Source organism: Scylla paramamosain, chromosome 1, assembly GCF_035594125.1.
Source record: "Scylla paramamosain isolate STU-SP2022 chromosome 1, ASM3559412v1, whole genome shotgun sequence".
NCBI classification, from domain to species: Eukaryota; Metazoa; Arthropoda; class Malacostraca; order Decapoda; family Portunidae; genus Scylla; species Scylla paramamosain.
The window spans coordinates 16,621,598-16,635,874 of record NC_087151.1 but is presented as its reverse complement, the minus strand read 5'-3'; the positions used below and the strand labels follow the sequence as shown (position 1 = coordinate 16,635,874).

At 44.2% G+C, this 14,277-nt stretch overlaps 1 protein-coding gene across 2 annotated transcripts in view; it reads left to right on the top strand.

The window, feature by feature from the left end:
* Positions 1-242: 242 nt before the first annotated feature.
* Positions 243-14,277, top strand: part of LOC135101538 (solute carrier family 22 member 20-like) — a 103,353-nt gene continuing 89,318 nt past the window's right edge. Inside the window, exon 1 of one of the 2 annotated variants that reach the window (XM_064005632.1) lies at positions 243-336. The gene's annotated coding sequence lies outside the window, so the exon portion shown is untranslated. The remainder of the gene's footprint in view (positions 337-14,277) is intronic. The other variant, XM_064005640.1, reaches the window with a different exon arrangement.

The window sequence follows — 14,277 nt, the reverse complement described above, 5'->3', positions numbered from 1 at the left end:
TAAAACCCCAACCATTCGTAGCACTGCGTGGTTTGATGAGCTAAATAATCTATATTTAATACTTGAACTTCAATAAAAAGTAAAAACTGATATATTTAAGAGAAATTGTATATGTGGCAGCGTAAGTAACGGATCTCGGCCAATGCTTAAACGTTCTTCCGAGAATAGAAAGAGTATAGTTATGTAATAAGTATTTATACGTGTAAAGGATGATGGAAGAATGGCCAGCAGGGGGCCTGTGACAGAGCAGCATGCGCAGTGAGCAGCGGGACGTGGGACGTGCAGGACGTCTCCCGAGCAGGCAAGAAACCCTCCACGTCACAGACGCACACATCGGTAAGGCTTCGTGATATCTAACAAAAGGTTTCCAATTAAAAGGAAAAGCTGATTTAGCAGCTTTTCTAGTTTAATGTATTTAGTAATCTTTATCCTGGTGCTACAAGTTACTTGGCACCTTAGACTACACTCTTCCACACTTCTCGCAGAGCATCTTATTTACTTGCTACACTTCCCAATCGACTTATCCACTGTTTCACGATGTTATTTATTTATATATATTTTTTTTTTCCCTTCCACAATCATTTAGGTTCACCCACATCCCAAAGTACCTGTATTATTATGCTTGTAACTCACTCTTCCAGGTCTCCGTATTGCATCTTTCTCATCATCTAACCTATTGACTGCCATTACTTTGCTTTTTTTTTTTTTTTCTTTTTTTTAACCATCTTACTCCAAAGCCTCTTCCATACTGATCCACTACACTAATAAGCTTTGGATCTTTTCTGCTGATTCACTCGTTAACCAAGGAGAAGGAAGCAGTGGTGTGGGTTAAAGTTTGGAGGACAGCGGCTACGAGTATATTCAAGGAAAACGTTTTCAGGGGTTTCTTAGATACTTCCCCACCATCTTAAACCTACCCACCCCTCTTTTTTTTTTTTTTTTTTTCCTTTATGAATTTTGTAAAGTAAATAAATATAACTGCATTTTTTGCTTTACTTTATTATGAATTACAAAGTCTTACTTAATATCTTATATATGTAGCTCTTACATAAAAAATAATAACAATAATAGTAACAATAATATCAATAATAATAATGATAGTAACAATAACAATAATAATAATAATAATAATAATAATAATAATAATAATAATAATAATAATAGGAACCAATAGAACCTGATCTTCACATATTTTAGAGATACTATTATTAAGATGGAACACAGCACACATAACTCTGTCACTAAAGCAACAATTAATAGCTCCATATAAAAGGTTTTCTGCAGAGAAATGGGAGATTGAAATGACAGGGCACATGCCCGAAAGCTGCTGTGAATTCCACACTTATAACAAATCATTATTTGTACCATGATGGAAAAAAAAAAAACATTTCACCTTATTAGGTTCATCCAAAATGTGCAGTGTTACTGGCAATGCATTTCCTTGTGTAAGGCAAGCACGAATATAATTATTGAACATTCCATGTTCTAAGACAAATCTATATAACCTAATGGAAGCCAGTATCATTCTTCACATCTTGGCTGCACAAGTTCCTTACATGATTTCCCATGTCAGAGGGTAAATCATGCATTGTTTCTACCATACCTTCAGGACAGTCTTATTTTGAAATACAATAGAAACATTTTCAAAGCAAATTTGATATACCAATCAGTAAAAAGTAGTATTTTTCCAAATGTTATAAAAAGTTAAAAAACAAAGAAATCACATGCTCATAGATTTGAGAGCACAGAAGCAAATAATCATTAGTGACCCAAAAATACAAAATCACCACCACACACTAAGTAGCTTTCTTGATTGATGCTTCATCTATGTATCTGACGCCTGTTCCTTAAAACTCTTCCACAAGGGAATAACCGTGATAGTGCTCCACAGGACAGCAGCCGATTACCTCACAAAAGAACTGCTGAAAAGCATATTGGGGCGATTGTGACCAAAATTAGGCCAGATATTAGGGATTTATGCCATAGTTAGACCAGGACTTTGGAGCTGGGGAGACCTACTGTTCATTTGTGGAACATCCTGTAAGAATCACATACATTATTCACTGTATAAAACAATCCTAGTGTCTGCGGCTTTCCTGAATTTTCGCTCTTCCCGACCAGACTCGTGTTTCAAGTATGAGTAAATATTACTGAATGAACAACATTCTGTGGATCGCCTCGAGGCAAAAAGGACCCAACATATACCGCGCCATTCCGTACATCCGATTACCCATAGTGATGTACTTATGCAATGTTGGGCATGATTTTTCTTAATACCATTTCTCGTATCTGCTTTCTCCATATCACTATCGGCGTTTCACATCAAATGGATATATGCTGCACATATACACGCACGTACATGCAAACACACGGCGCGACAGCCGCGGCAGCCACTCTTGAATGATTATTATGCAGGAAGAGAGGAAGCTGGTGTTCAGAGAAGCTAGTCCATGTGCGGCAGCTTTGTGAAGGGGTTGGTAACTGTGGTCATAATAGAAATTGGCGACCTCGCCAGGATAGTTGGAAGTTTCGTCGCCACGTGGGGGAGACAGTTTGTTGTTTGTTTCGTTGTCTTGTGTGTGCCCACATTCGGTGTAAGCCATGGAGATCAAGGCTAGCAGCCGAGGTGACTCGTGACCCAAGTCCCCTGCCTCTGCTGGAAGTGGCAGTGCAGATTTAGCCCAGTTCGGTGTAGGAACACCTAGTCACACACATAGCGTCGACGGATGTGTTAGCCCTGCCCACAACCTTGGTGGTTTCCCCCAAACCGAAGGTATGTCTGAAGAGAAGAGATTCAAGCTGGAAATGAGAAGAATGGAGGCGGAGGAGGCTAGAGAGGAGGAGAGAGAATTGAGAAGGCTCCAGTTGGAAGCTGAAGCTGAGGAAAGGAAACTAAAGAATGAGGCTAGAGAAGCCAAGAGGCTAGAAGCCGAGCGGGAGGCAAGGACAGTTAAAGCCGAGGAGATGGAAATGAGATTGCTTGAGGCGGAGAAGGAGAAGATATATGAGAGGGAGGAGGCTGAAAAGAAGAGTATATTTGAGTTGGAGAACACTAAAATTGAAGTCAATTCATCTCATGGCTTGAGTAGAGAATATAGTAGAAAGCCAGATGGTGAGGAGTTTGAAGTTCATTCCTGAGTTCGATGAAAAGATGGTAACCGAATGGTTCAGGAGATTTGAGGTGAAGGCCTTCGAATTTGATTGGCCTCAGGAGAGATGGGTTGGCCTTGTGGCTAATATGCTGAAGGGTAAGATTTTGGAAGTCTGTGACAGGATGTCAGTGGAGGATTTGTAGGATTATGAAGAAGGCTAACATCCTAAGGGTTTATGAGCTACGGCCGGAGGTGTACAGGCTACAGTTCCATGGAGGAAAGAGGCCTAGTGACTCCTATTTAGAATGTGCTTGCTATCTGGAGGCGACATTTGAAAAGTGGATTGCTAGCAAGCAATCTTACCGTGAGTTAAAGGAACTCATGTTAGTGGAACAGTTTATTAATGTGGCCGAGAAGGAGTTAGTACCGCTGCTCCGCGAGAAAAGATAAAGGAGGTAGCGACGTGGGCAGATGACCACATGTTGGCGCAATGGCCTGTGCCACGTTATATTGGTGGTACGTCTGGCGGGCCCAGTGATGTTGTCTGGTGGCGCGGCCGGCGCAGGTTTGTCTGGGAGTCCACATTATAGTAGTGGCTCCAGCAATAAGTCGGGGCGAGTCAGCCCTGTAGGTAATAAATCTCCATCCAGCCCTCGACGAAGACAGACTGAGAGCATGCAACATAGCACTCCCAGGTATAGCATGCAGCCTATGTGCCATTATTACAAGAATGCTGGGCATTTTAAATATATTTGTCCCAAATTAATAACCGCCACAGTTGCTTCCAGTCAGCCTGTGTGGTGCTGGGGAATTGGCGCCACAAAGGGCTTCGTTATGGCAAAGGTTAGGCTGCCATACACACTAGTAGTGACTGTGGAGGCGCGGGTGGCACTAGTGGAGGATCTGCCGGTGTTGGGGGTTGTGCAATAAGGCAGGGTCACCACAAAAGGAGCGACCTGGTAGGTGGAAGAGTCTGGGTGCAGCTTCTGTCCACAGATGCCGATCCTGATGTGGAGGCTGCTGAGAATGTTGACTCTGTTGTTGTTGTTACTCGCCCTAAGGTGAGGCAAGTACCCTGACATCGGGTGCCAGCAGGATCTGTGACTCCAAGGGTGGACTGCAATAAGGCAGGGTCACCATAAAAGGAGCGAAGTGTTTGTCTTGATGCCGCACTGGGGGTCTGTCCCACTGCTGGCAAGGGTTTTGGTGAGTCAGAGTCAGACTCGTCTTTGAGTCAGTCTGCTGGGGCTGACTGCAGAATCGTAGAGCCACCACAAGAAGCACCTGACTTTGGTGAGAGTGTTGCTGAGGGTGAGGCTGGAGTATTGGATTTAGGTTGTTTGAATGATGGTTTGCCTCACCCTGCTAAGGCTCTCGGAGCGGAGTTCTCACCTGGTGTTGAGGCTGTGGGCGCCAATATTCAGTCCGTGCTCCAGTTGTGTCTGGTGCATCAGGGATCACTGCCAAGGATGGGATGACTCCTGATTCTACTGAGGATTCGGGAGTTTCCACCCCTGCAGGTTGCACCAGAGGAGGGTAGCAGGCTGCTCCCCAGCTAGGACCAGACACGGTGGGTGTTTGGTCAATGTGGTTAAGTTACATTGAGCTATGTGTTCATGGGCACTCGTTTGTTGTCGTGTCTCCTGTTTGTGAGCTTGTTTAGTGCTAAATGCTACTGCATCAGGTTCCTGGAGGGTGCTTGACTTGCAGAGGACTTAAGTAATTAGCTGTGTAGTGAACTTTACTCCTTCCTCAGGTCCTGACAAGGTCTACTGTCCAGAAGGCAGTAAATGACACCACTCGGCTTGAAGCTATAGCACACTGTTGGATAGTGGGTGGATTTGTTACTGAGGACAGTTTTCCAGTGAGGTGTTATACCTCAACCATACATGTGTTATTGCATGTTATAACTTTTTTTTCTAGATGTGGTTGTTGATCCTCTCACAGTGGTGGGAGTTATCATTAACTGTTGTTATTTCCTTGTCTGTAGGTAAGTAAAACAGACAGGCGCCCCCAATTAGTGTGACCTAGCTTTACAACTTGTAAAAAGGGTGTAGGAGTCACAAGAGACCCTGTACACCCGTATCTGAGCCCTGCACATAATAGTCCACATAGGAGGTGATTCAGGAAAGCTAGTCCATGAGTGGCAGCTTTGTGAAGGGGCTGGGAACTGTGGTCGTAACAATATAAATAAATAAATATATATATATATATATATATATATATATATATATATATATATATATATATATATATATATATATATATATATATATATATATATATATATATATATATATATATATATATATATATATATATGAAGGGGCTGGGAACTGTGGTCATAACAATATATATATATATATATATATATATATATATATATATATATATATATATATATATATATATATATACATTGTTGTGATCACAGTTCTCAGCCCCTTCATAAAGTTTCCACACCTGGACTAACTTACGTGAACCACCTTCTACATGGACTCAGTGCAGGGCTCAAATACGGGTATACATGGGTCCCATGTATACCCATGTGATTCCTGCACCCTTTTCACAACCTGTCGTAGTGCCAGGCCACACTAATGAGGTTGACAGTCTGTTTTACCCACTGACAGGCAAAGGAAATACTCTAACAACACTTAACGCCCACAGATGTGAAAGGATCGACAACCATGTCTAGGAAGAAACAAATGGAAAAAGCAATGATACATATGGTCAAGGTATAACTTCACTGGAGAATCACCCTCAATAACAAATCCTCCCACCGTCTAACACATGGTATAGCCTCAAGCCCAGTAGTGTCATTTACCAGCTCTTGGACAGCAAGCTTTGTCGAGATCTGAGGAGGGAATAAAGTTCACTACATAACCAGTTAGGTAAGTCCTATGCAGGTCAGGCAACCTCCATGAGTCTGATGCAGTAGCATTTAACACAAAACAATTTCACTAACAAGAGACATGACTACAAACTAGTACACATGAACACACAAGAGGGTCATTCACCACTCACTGTGGAAGAACTCAGCCCACACACACATGCAGCCAATGAGTGACTTCACTGGGTATGGAGTGTTATACACAACTACACACCCTGGCAGGCTATTATGTAAACTCCTATATTATGTGTGTAAGCTGGGGCATATGGCCAGTAATGACTCACTTATTCCCTTAAAGCAACTGACCCGACTAACTTGTATCCTACCTCAATCTCCATCAGATATTAGTGCTTGTCTCAATACGTCTTCTCCATCTAAGCACTGGGTAGTGACTGACTGGGAAAGCGCACCAAACATTCTTCCACTCTGCTACAAAAGGGGTGAGGGGTACAAGAGAGGGAGGATGGGGTGATGTCATACATACACACATACCCTTATGTGCTGCACTCTCGGTTCCCCACGCTGGTTTACACTAATAAAACACTTTACTTCTGAAAATTGTAATGATCAAACTAGGGAGACTAGAAGAATACTGATTACGTTATTGTCAAGAGCAACTTTTCTACTAAATACATGGTGAGACTCAGATTGAATGGATAAAGGGAAGTAAGGAAATTTACATGAGGAATATAAGTAACTGTGCGAATAAATATTATACTAGAAGCCTCAGACTGGGTAGCTACATGTCCAGGATACATCCAAATCTTGTCCCCAGCCTGTCTCTCTTCTCATTTCTCTCTCTGTCTCTCACTTACTCTCTCTCCCCCTCTCATTCTTCTTTTCTCATTCATTATTACTACTTTATTCGTTTTCGCTGCACACAGCACATCCCTTCATAAACAAAAATTTTCAGAAGATATACAAAACTTATGAAAATTTTAGGAACACAGCAAACTCAAAATCAACTCACAACTAATCGGACACATCAGATTCAAACAAGGGACGTATATAAATAACAACATATCATACACTACTACAGCACTGATATAAATAACTACTACACAACTGAATACACTAGGGCTCCCACTTGGCCATCCAACTCAGACTCGCTTCTTTCTCCTCTTCCCACTCCTCCTCCCAGACCCATCTCTAGTTCTATGCCCGGACCTTTCATCTCCACAGCTACACTGGTGTGCAAGCTTTCTTCTACAAGACATCATATTGAGATCTTTCTTCTAGCAGCTATAACTACACCAACTCTACCTGCAACTCTGGTCACTCTTTCTCTGTCTCCGTCATCTCCTCAGTCCTCTGCCTCAGTCCTACTTCTCCGCCAACTCTCACCTCTCCTCCTCTCTTCACTACACACTCTACTCCATCTGTATCTTCTCCACACTATACAAACTTCAGAGTCACCATGCAACCATGACATCCCTGCCTTCTTGCAACACACAATGAGCACCAGGGACCGTTGTCTCCTGGTGCATCATCATCACAGGAGGGCCAAGCAAAATACTTCCCAGCCAAACCCTACTCTCACTCGGGCCTGCACTGCCTTCACCATTACCCCTGCTTGCCCGCTGCTGGCTCCATGGTGCCTCCGTGCCACACCCATAAAGCTGATAAAATAAAACTGCTACTTCCTCAGCATAATAAGAGGTGCCATTTGGCTGCTCTCAGTAAAACAAAATATTACTTCCCGGTTGTGACACAACCAAGCCTGCATCTTACTATCACATGCAACACTACTATCACACTTCATTCCTCCCACTGGCCCCTTGATGACACAGGTATCGCCACAGCGAGCTGACAGTTGCTTTTTTTCCAGGACGCAGCACACACATCCCCACACACAGAGCCAAACAAATACACGTGGTCATCACAAAGCAATAAACTCCAGCTCCAACATGAGCCTGGCCAACGTGCCACCGGCCCAGCCTGACTGGTCCCAGCAACTGCTCCCACGTGCATTCACTTCTCATAAGACCCGATACCTTGTCGAGGAAGCCAACATCCATTATCAGACACTATACTTCTCGGGCCCAGCACCTGACAGTCTTTAACAGCAGCTCGGCCACAGGCAGCCCCCCAACAACACTGAAAGTGTCACCAGCAGCCTTACACAGGCCTGCCTCTCGACGTGGTGCCGTAATGCTCGCGTCATTAACATCATCACAATTTGCCTCAGAAGGAGGAACCAGGTGAGCAACATTACAAATAATCCCCACACTAGGGGAAACAACACTAACCATAGCACAACAGAGAGGGGCCCCAGACAAGAGGTCACCAGACTTGCCTGCCTGACCCACGCAGTTACGCCCAACAAACGTAGATACACCCAACCACCAAAACCACACCTAATGCTCCTGAGTCAACCTGACTCGAAAACGGCCATGCACCAGGCCGCTACATGCTTCTAGCACCCATGCCTCCATAACTGTGAATGGCACGTCAAAATGGAGTATCAAACCTCCATCCTTCTCTGCCGGCTATTCACAATATCATTGCTCTCAATACATGTTGCTTTACCCTCAGCTTCCTCGCCATCCACTCCTGTCTTGGGAAGTAGTGGGGCAACACATACATGAGGGACAGAACCCTCCTTAACTACACTGACAGTGGTTGCAGCAGCTGCCAGCGCGGGTGGCTCACCATGTAAGCAAACACCCACCGTGTCTGGTCCCGGCAAGGGAGCAGCAGCCCACTCCCTGCCTCCAGTCCACCTCAAAGAAGAGGAAATTCCCACCTTCCCAGCAGAGTCAGGAGTCTTCCCGCCCTTGGCAGCAACCCCTGACACTCCAGATACAACTAGCTGGGACCCAGACAGAGTACAGACGCCCACAGCCTCAACACTAAATGACAACTCAGCCTGAGCCTCACCCTGCGGAGCCTCTCGGCTCCACAAGGTGAGACAAGCCATCAAACAAACACCCCAAAGTCATCATTCCAGCCTCACCCTCGGCAATACTCTCAACAAAGCCAGGTGCTTTCTGTGGTGGCTCTGCACTTTTGCAGTAGCCCCAGCACGCAGACTCAAGGACGAGTCTGACTCTGAATCGTCCAAACCCTTGCCAGCAGTGGGACAGGCTTCTGGGCACTCTGCCCCCACTGTGGCACTTATTTCACCCCTGCACTCCTCTCTCGGTGGCCCCACCTTATTGCAGGCGATCCCAGGAGCTGCAGAGAACTTCATCCTCCTTGCCATGGGGCGGGTGATAACATTAACAGAGTCAGGTACCTCAGCAGCCTCCAGATCTGGGATGTGGTCCGCAGAAGAGGGCTGTACCCAAACTCTCCCTATTGTCAGATCATTTCTCAAAAGGAAGTAAACTCCGGACACTGGCAGGTCCTCCGTCATGGCCACTTGCGCCTCTGTGGTCACCAGCGGACATGTCAGCCTCATGTTAGTAGTGACAAACCTCCCAACAGCATTGATGCCCTGACACACCACTGCCTTCCCAGAGGCTACCTTCCTCCTTGTTCCGGCACAAAGATTGCTGGGCTGTCGTGTCACGCAACACTGTGACAAGATACACCACCCCACTATCTTGACAGTCCCCTGGCACAAAAAATGCCACCACCAATCTAACCCTGACCTCGTTCTCTCAGGCGGAGTACTAACTGCCGACATGGGAGCAACACTCCCTGTCTTCTCTCCATCCGGACTGTACAGGGATTCAAAGGCTTCCTCCTCATCCTGGTCCGGTCAGACCAGCAAAGCTACTGGTTTCTGGGGAGATTTTGGGGCGGAAGGTGTGATCAGCTTTGAGGAACTGAAACGGAAGTGCCTCGTAGCCTTGCATGGGTAACAGGTAGGCTGGCTATTAAATTTAGGAATGCTATACATCATACTTCCCATTGTCTTAATCTGTGGGCCAAAAGAAGGCCTGATGTTATATGAATTCCATGGCACAGACTTATTTCCAAACCCACCGCTGTAGTGAGGATTTCCTGAGGAATCCACTGTCTAATGACCACTTCTCCCCAGGCAGCATAACTCCTTCACCTCCGTGGTGGGATGCTTGATGGTGGGCCCACACATGATCATTCCCCCTTGTATCCGCCTCCTTAAGGCTTTTAAATCTTTTCTCATGGAACAACAGTAGCAGTTCCTTCTCGGCCCCATTGACAAATTGCTTCATTACCATGAGTTCCTTTAACTCACAGGTTTTTTTTTTTTTTCTATGTAGGAGGGACACCGGCCAAGGGCAACAAAAAATCTAATAAAAAAAAAAAGCCCACTGAGATGCCGGTCCTAAATAGGGTCCGAAGTGGTCAAAAATTAAAGGATAAGTGTCTTGAAATCTCCCTATTGAAGTTCAAGTCATAGGAAGGTGGAAATTCAGAAACAGGAAGGGAATTTCGAAGTTTACCACAGAAGGGGATAAATGACTGGGAATACTGGTTAACTCATGCGTTAGAGAGGTGGACAGTATAGGGGGTGAGAGAAAGAAGAAAGTCTTGTGCAGCGAGGCCATGTGAGGAGGGGAGGCATGCAGTTAGCAAGATCAAAAGAGCAGTTAGCATGAAAATAGCGGTAGAAGATAGCAAGAGATGCAACATTCCGGCGATGAGAAGGAGGCTGAAGACAGTCAGTTAGAGGAGAGGAGTTGATGAGACGAAAAGCTCTTGATTCCACGGTGTCTAAAAGAGCGGTATGAGTGGAACCGCCCCAGACATGTGAAGTATACTCCAGACATGGACAGATAAGGCCCTTGTACGGAATTAGCAGCTGGGGAGGTGAGAAAAACTGGCGGAGACGTCTCAGAACACCTAATTTCATAGAAGCTGTTTTAGCTAGAGATGAGATGTGAAATTTCCAGTTTAGATTATAAGAAAAGGACAGACCGAGGATGTTCAGTGTAGAAGAGGGAGGGCCAGTTGAGTGTCACTGAAGAAGAGGGGGATAGCCTTACCCTTCAACATATTGGCCACAAGACCAACCCATTTCTATTGAGGCCACTCAAATTTGGATGCCTTTTTCTCAAATCTCCTGAACCATTCGGTTACCTTCCTATCATCGAACTCAGGAATGAACTTCAAACTCCTCACCATCTAGCTTTCTACTATATTCTCCACTCCTCTCCTCAAGCCATAAGGTGAATTAACTTCAATCCTAGTCTTCTCCAACTCAAATATCCTATTCTCTTCAGCTTCTTCCCTCTCATATATCTTCGCCTCCTTCTCTGCCTCAAGTAATCTAGCCTTCCCCTCAACCTCAAGCCTCCTGGCTTCTCTAGCCTCCTCAGTCAGTCTTCTTGCCTCAGCTTCTGTTTCCAACTCCATTCTTCTCATCTTCAATTTGAGTCTCAATTCCTCAGACATGCCTTCGGTCTGTGAGAAGCCACCAATGCTGCGAACAGGGCTAACACATTCATGGATCCTATGTGAGGGACTAGGTGTCCTCACACCGAACTGGTGTGAGGACACTACATTGCCGCTTCCAGCAGAGGCAGGGACTCAGGTTGCGAGTCACCCTGGCTACCAGCCTTATCCTCCATGGCTTATACTGAATGTGGGCACACACAAGACATTGCAACAAATAAACAATTGTCTCCCCCATGTGGCAATGAAGCTTCCAACTAATCCTGGCAAGGTCGCCAATTTATGTTACAATCACAGTTCCCAGCACCTTCACAAAGCTGCCACACCTGGACTAGCTTCCCTGAACTACCTCCTATGTGGACTCAGTGCAGAGCTCAAATACGGGTGCACAGGGCCCCTTGTGACTCCCGCACCCTTTTCACAACCGGTGATAACACCAGGTCACGCTAATGAGGTCATCAGTCATCAGTTTTACCCACCAACAGACAAGGGAAATACTCTAACAACACTTAACGCCCACAGCTGTGAAAGGATTGACAACCATGTCTAGGGATAAATGATTAGAACGAGCAATGACATATATATAGTCGAGGTATAACATCCCGCTGGACAATCGCCCTCAGTAAAAAAATTTTCCACTGTTCAACAGTGTTGTATAACCTCAAAGCGAGTAGTGTCGTTTACTGTCTCCTTGATGGCAGGCCTTGTCAGGACCTGGGTAGGGAGTAAAGTTCACTACACAGCCAATTACTTAAATACTCTGCAGGTCAGGCACCATCCAGGAGTCTGATGCAGTTGCATTTAACACAAAACAAGCTCACTAACAAGAGACACGACTATAAACTAGTGCCCACGAACACACAGGAGGGTCATTCACCGCTCACTGTATAAGAACTCAGCCTGCATACACATGCAGCCAGAGTCACTTCCCTGAGTATGGAGTGTGTTATATACAACTACACTCCACGGGAGGCTACTATGGAGACTCCTATATTATGTAAGTACGCCGAGGCGTATGGCCGGTAATGACTCACTTATTCCCTTAAAGCAACTGACTCGATTAACTTGTATCCTACCTCAGTCTCCGTCAGATATTAGTGCGTCTCCATACATCTGCTCGGTCTAAGCCCCGGTTAGTAACTGTGTAGTGCCGGGACGTAATATTAAGCTAATATAAGTAATATTAGGTTAATATAAGTAGAATTAAGTTAGTGTAAGAATTATTGGTAAAATTTAATCGTTATTACATCATGCATACATCCCCGAGACATACAGACAGACAGACAACATGTTGGCGCACGCGGGAAATGGGTGACCGATTTTCTTTATGAATAAAGGCATTATTTTCATACAAGGTATTAGCTTGTGGCTAGAATTTTTTACCTTGTTACTCAGAAGAATAAATACACCAGGTCATGATATGAGTAAAGTAATGTAAACGTTTATTATACGGTTGGAACAAATAATTTGCGAATTACCTTGAAGAAGAATCTGAAAACTACGGAGGTTCGTAGCGTGGGGACGCCAGCCTGATTTCCCACTTAAGAGAGATCTTGGCTTGCTTACGCTATAGGCACGTTGCTCTAAGTTTGAAGTAATTATTATTCATATTTGTAGATATATTTTCTTATCAATATATCACTTAGAGATATCTTGGCTTGCTTACGTTACAGGGAAGCCAGTGGAGATAAAGGAAAAGTCTGTCTGTGCCTCCCACGTGTGTGTGTTTGGTTAGGTATACTACTTGATAATGTGAGAACGGAGTGTTTAGCTCTCAGATTATTCAGGTTGTGCAGTATTTCTCGTTAGCATACGGGGACGTAACCACCTGGTTCGGTCCTTGGAATGCTGATTAGGCTGCGTTATACCAGGGTTATAGGAAAATGTAATGAGATTATTTATTCTTATGTAAGCACCAGTGAATTATTTTTCAAGTCACGTGTGTGAATAATACCACCCTCGCCAGGTGAATGAGACTGTACACTCATGTAATATCCAAACACTAATACCCATTATTGTTATTAGTGAATGTGTGAAGTATATCAAGTGATTAGTTTGGCCAGTATTTACACAATTGTCATGAAATCTTCAGCGCTACTAAAAGGATACTTTACGCTACCTGATGTGATATGAATGACGTGTGAATTAGTATTAACGCTACCACAAGTGAAGGGAAAATAAAGACCATAAATCAGCGAGTGTAGATATTTCCTCACCAACTAGTTAGAAAAAAAAAATAAATAAATAAATAAATAAATAATAATGAATAACCCCTGGCTTTCGAGTGGCACACAGGGGGGGGAGGGGGCATTACACTGGTGGCAAGAGCGGTGGGATGTTCAGTTGTTGTAATTCACCGGGAGTGTGTTATTCACGAATAATGTGGAAAATTTCTTTTGTGACAGTCAAATTCCTAAAAATTTTGAGTTCCCAAATACTGAAATTAGAATTTTCCGTGCATCTGGGGCTAAAGCCAGCGAATTCTTTCAAGACTCGCGTGTGAACAGTCTTAGAATGGGAACATGATCTAACGATCCTTTTGGATCGGTAGTAATGACATAAATGTTGATGCCAACCCATTAGAAATTTTCAACCACATCAAAGAAATTTACCAAGAAATTGAAACAAATTGCCAGTCTGTAGTGTATATTTGCCAAGTTGAACCTAGAATTCGTGCTAGAAATATTCCCGCAGAAATTTACAAGAAAATTCAGTGTGGAATAAACAACAGAATCAAGAGATCACTTAAAACACCTAATATTCATTTTAATAGTGTGAGCTTTGTAGAACAGTTATGTGGTGATGGAGTGCATTGGAGTGGAGCTGGCAGAATGAGAGTTGAATCTAAGTTTAATAAGATAATTAAAGGATTCATTGGGGAAGACGAGGTTGGTGAGTGAGGAGTGTTGGTCGATAAGTCTAAGGGGAGCCTGAAGAATACTCGTGTCGGAGGTTTATGAGAATCGAACC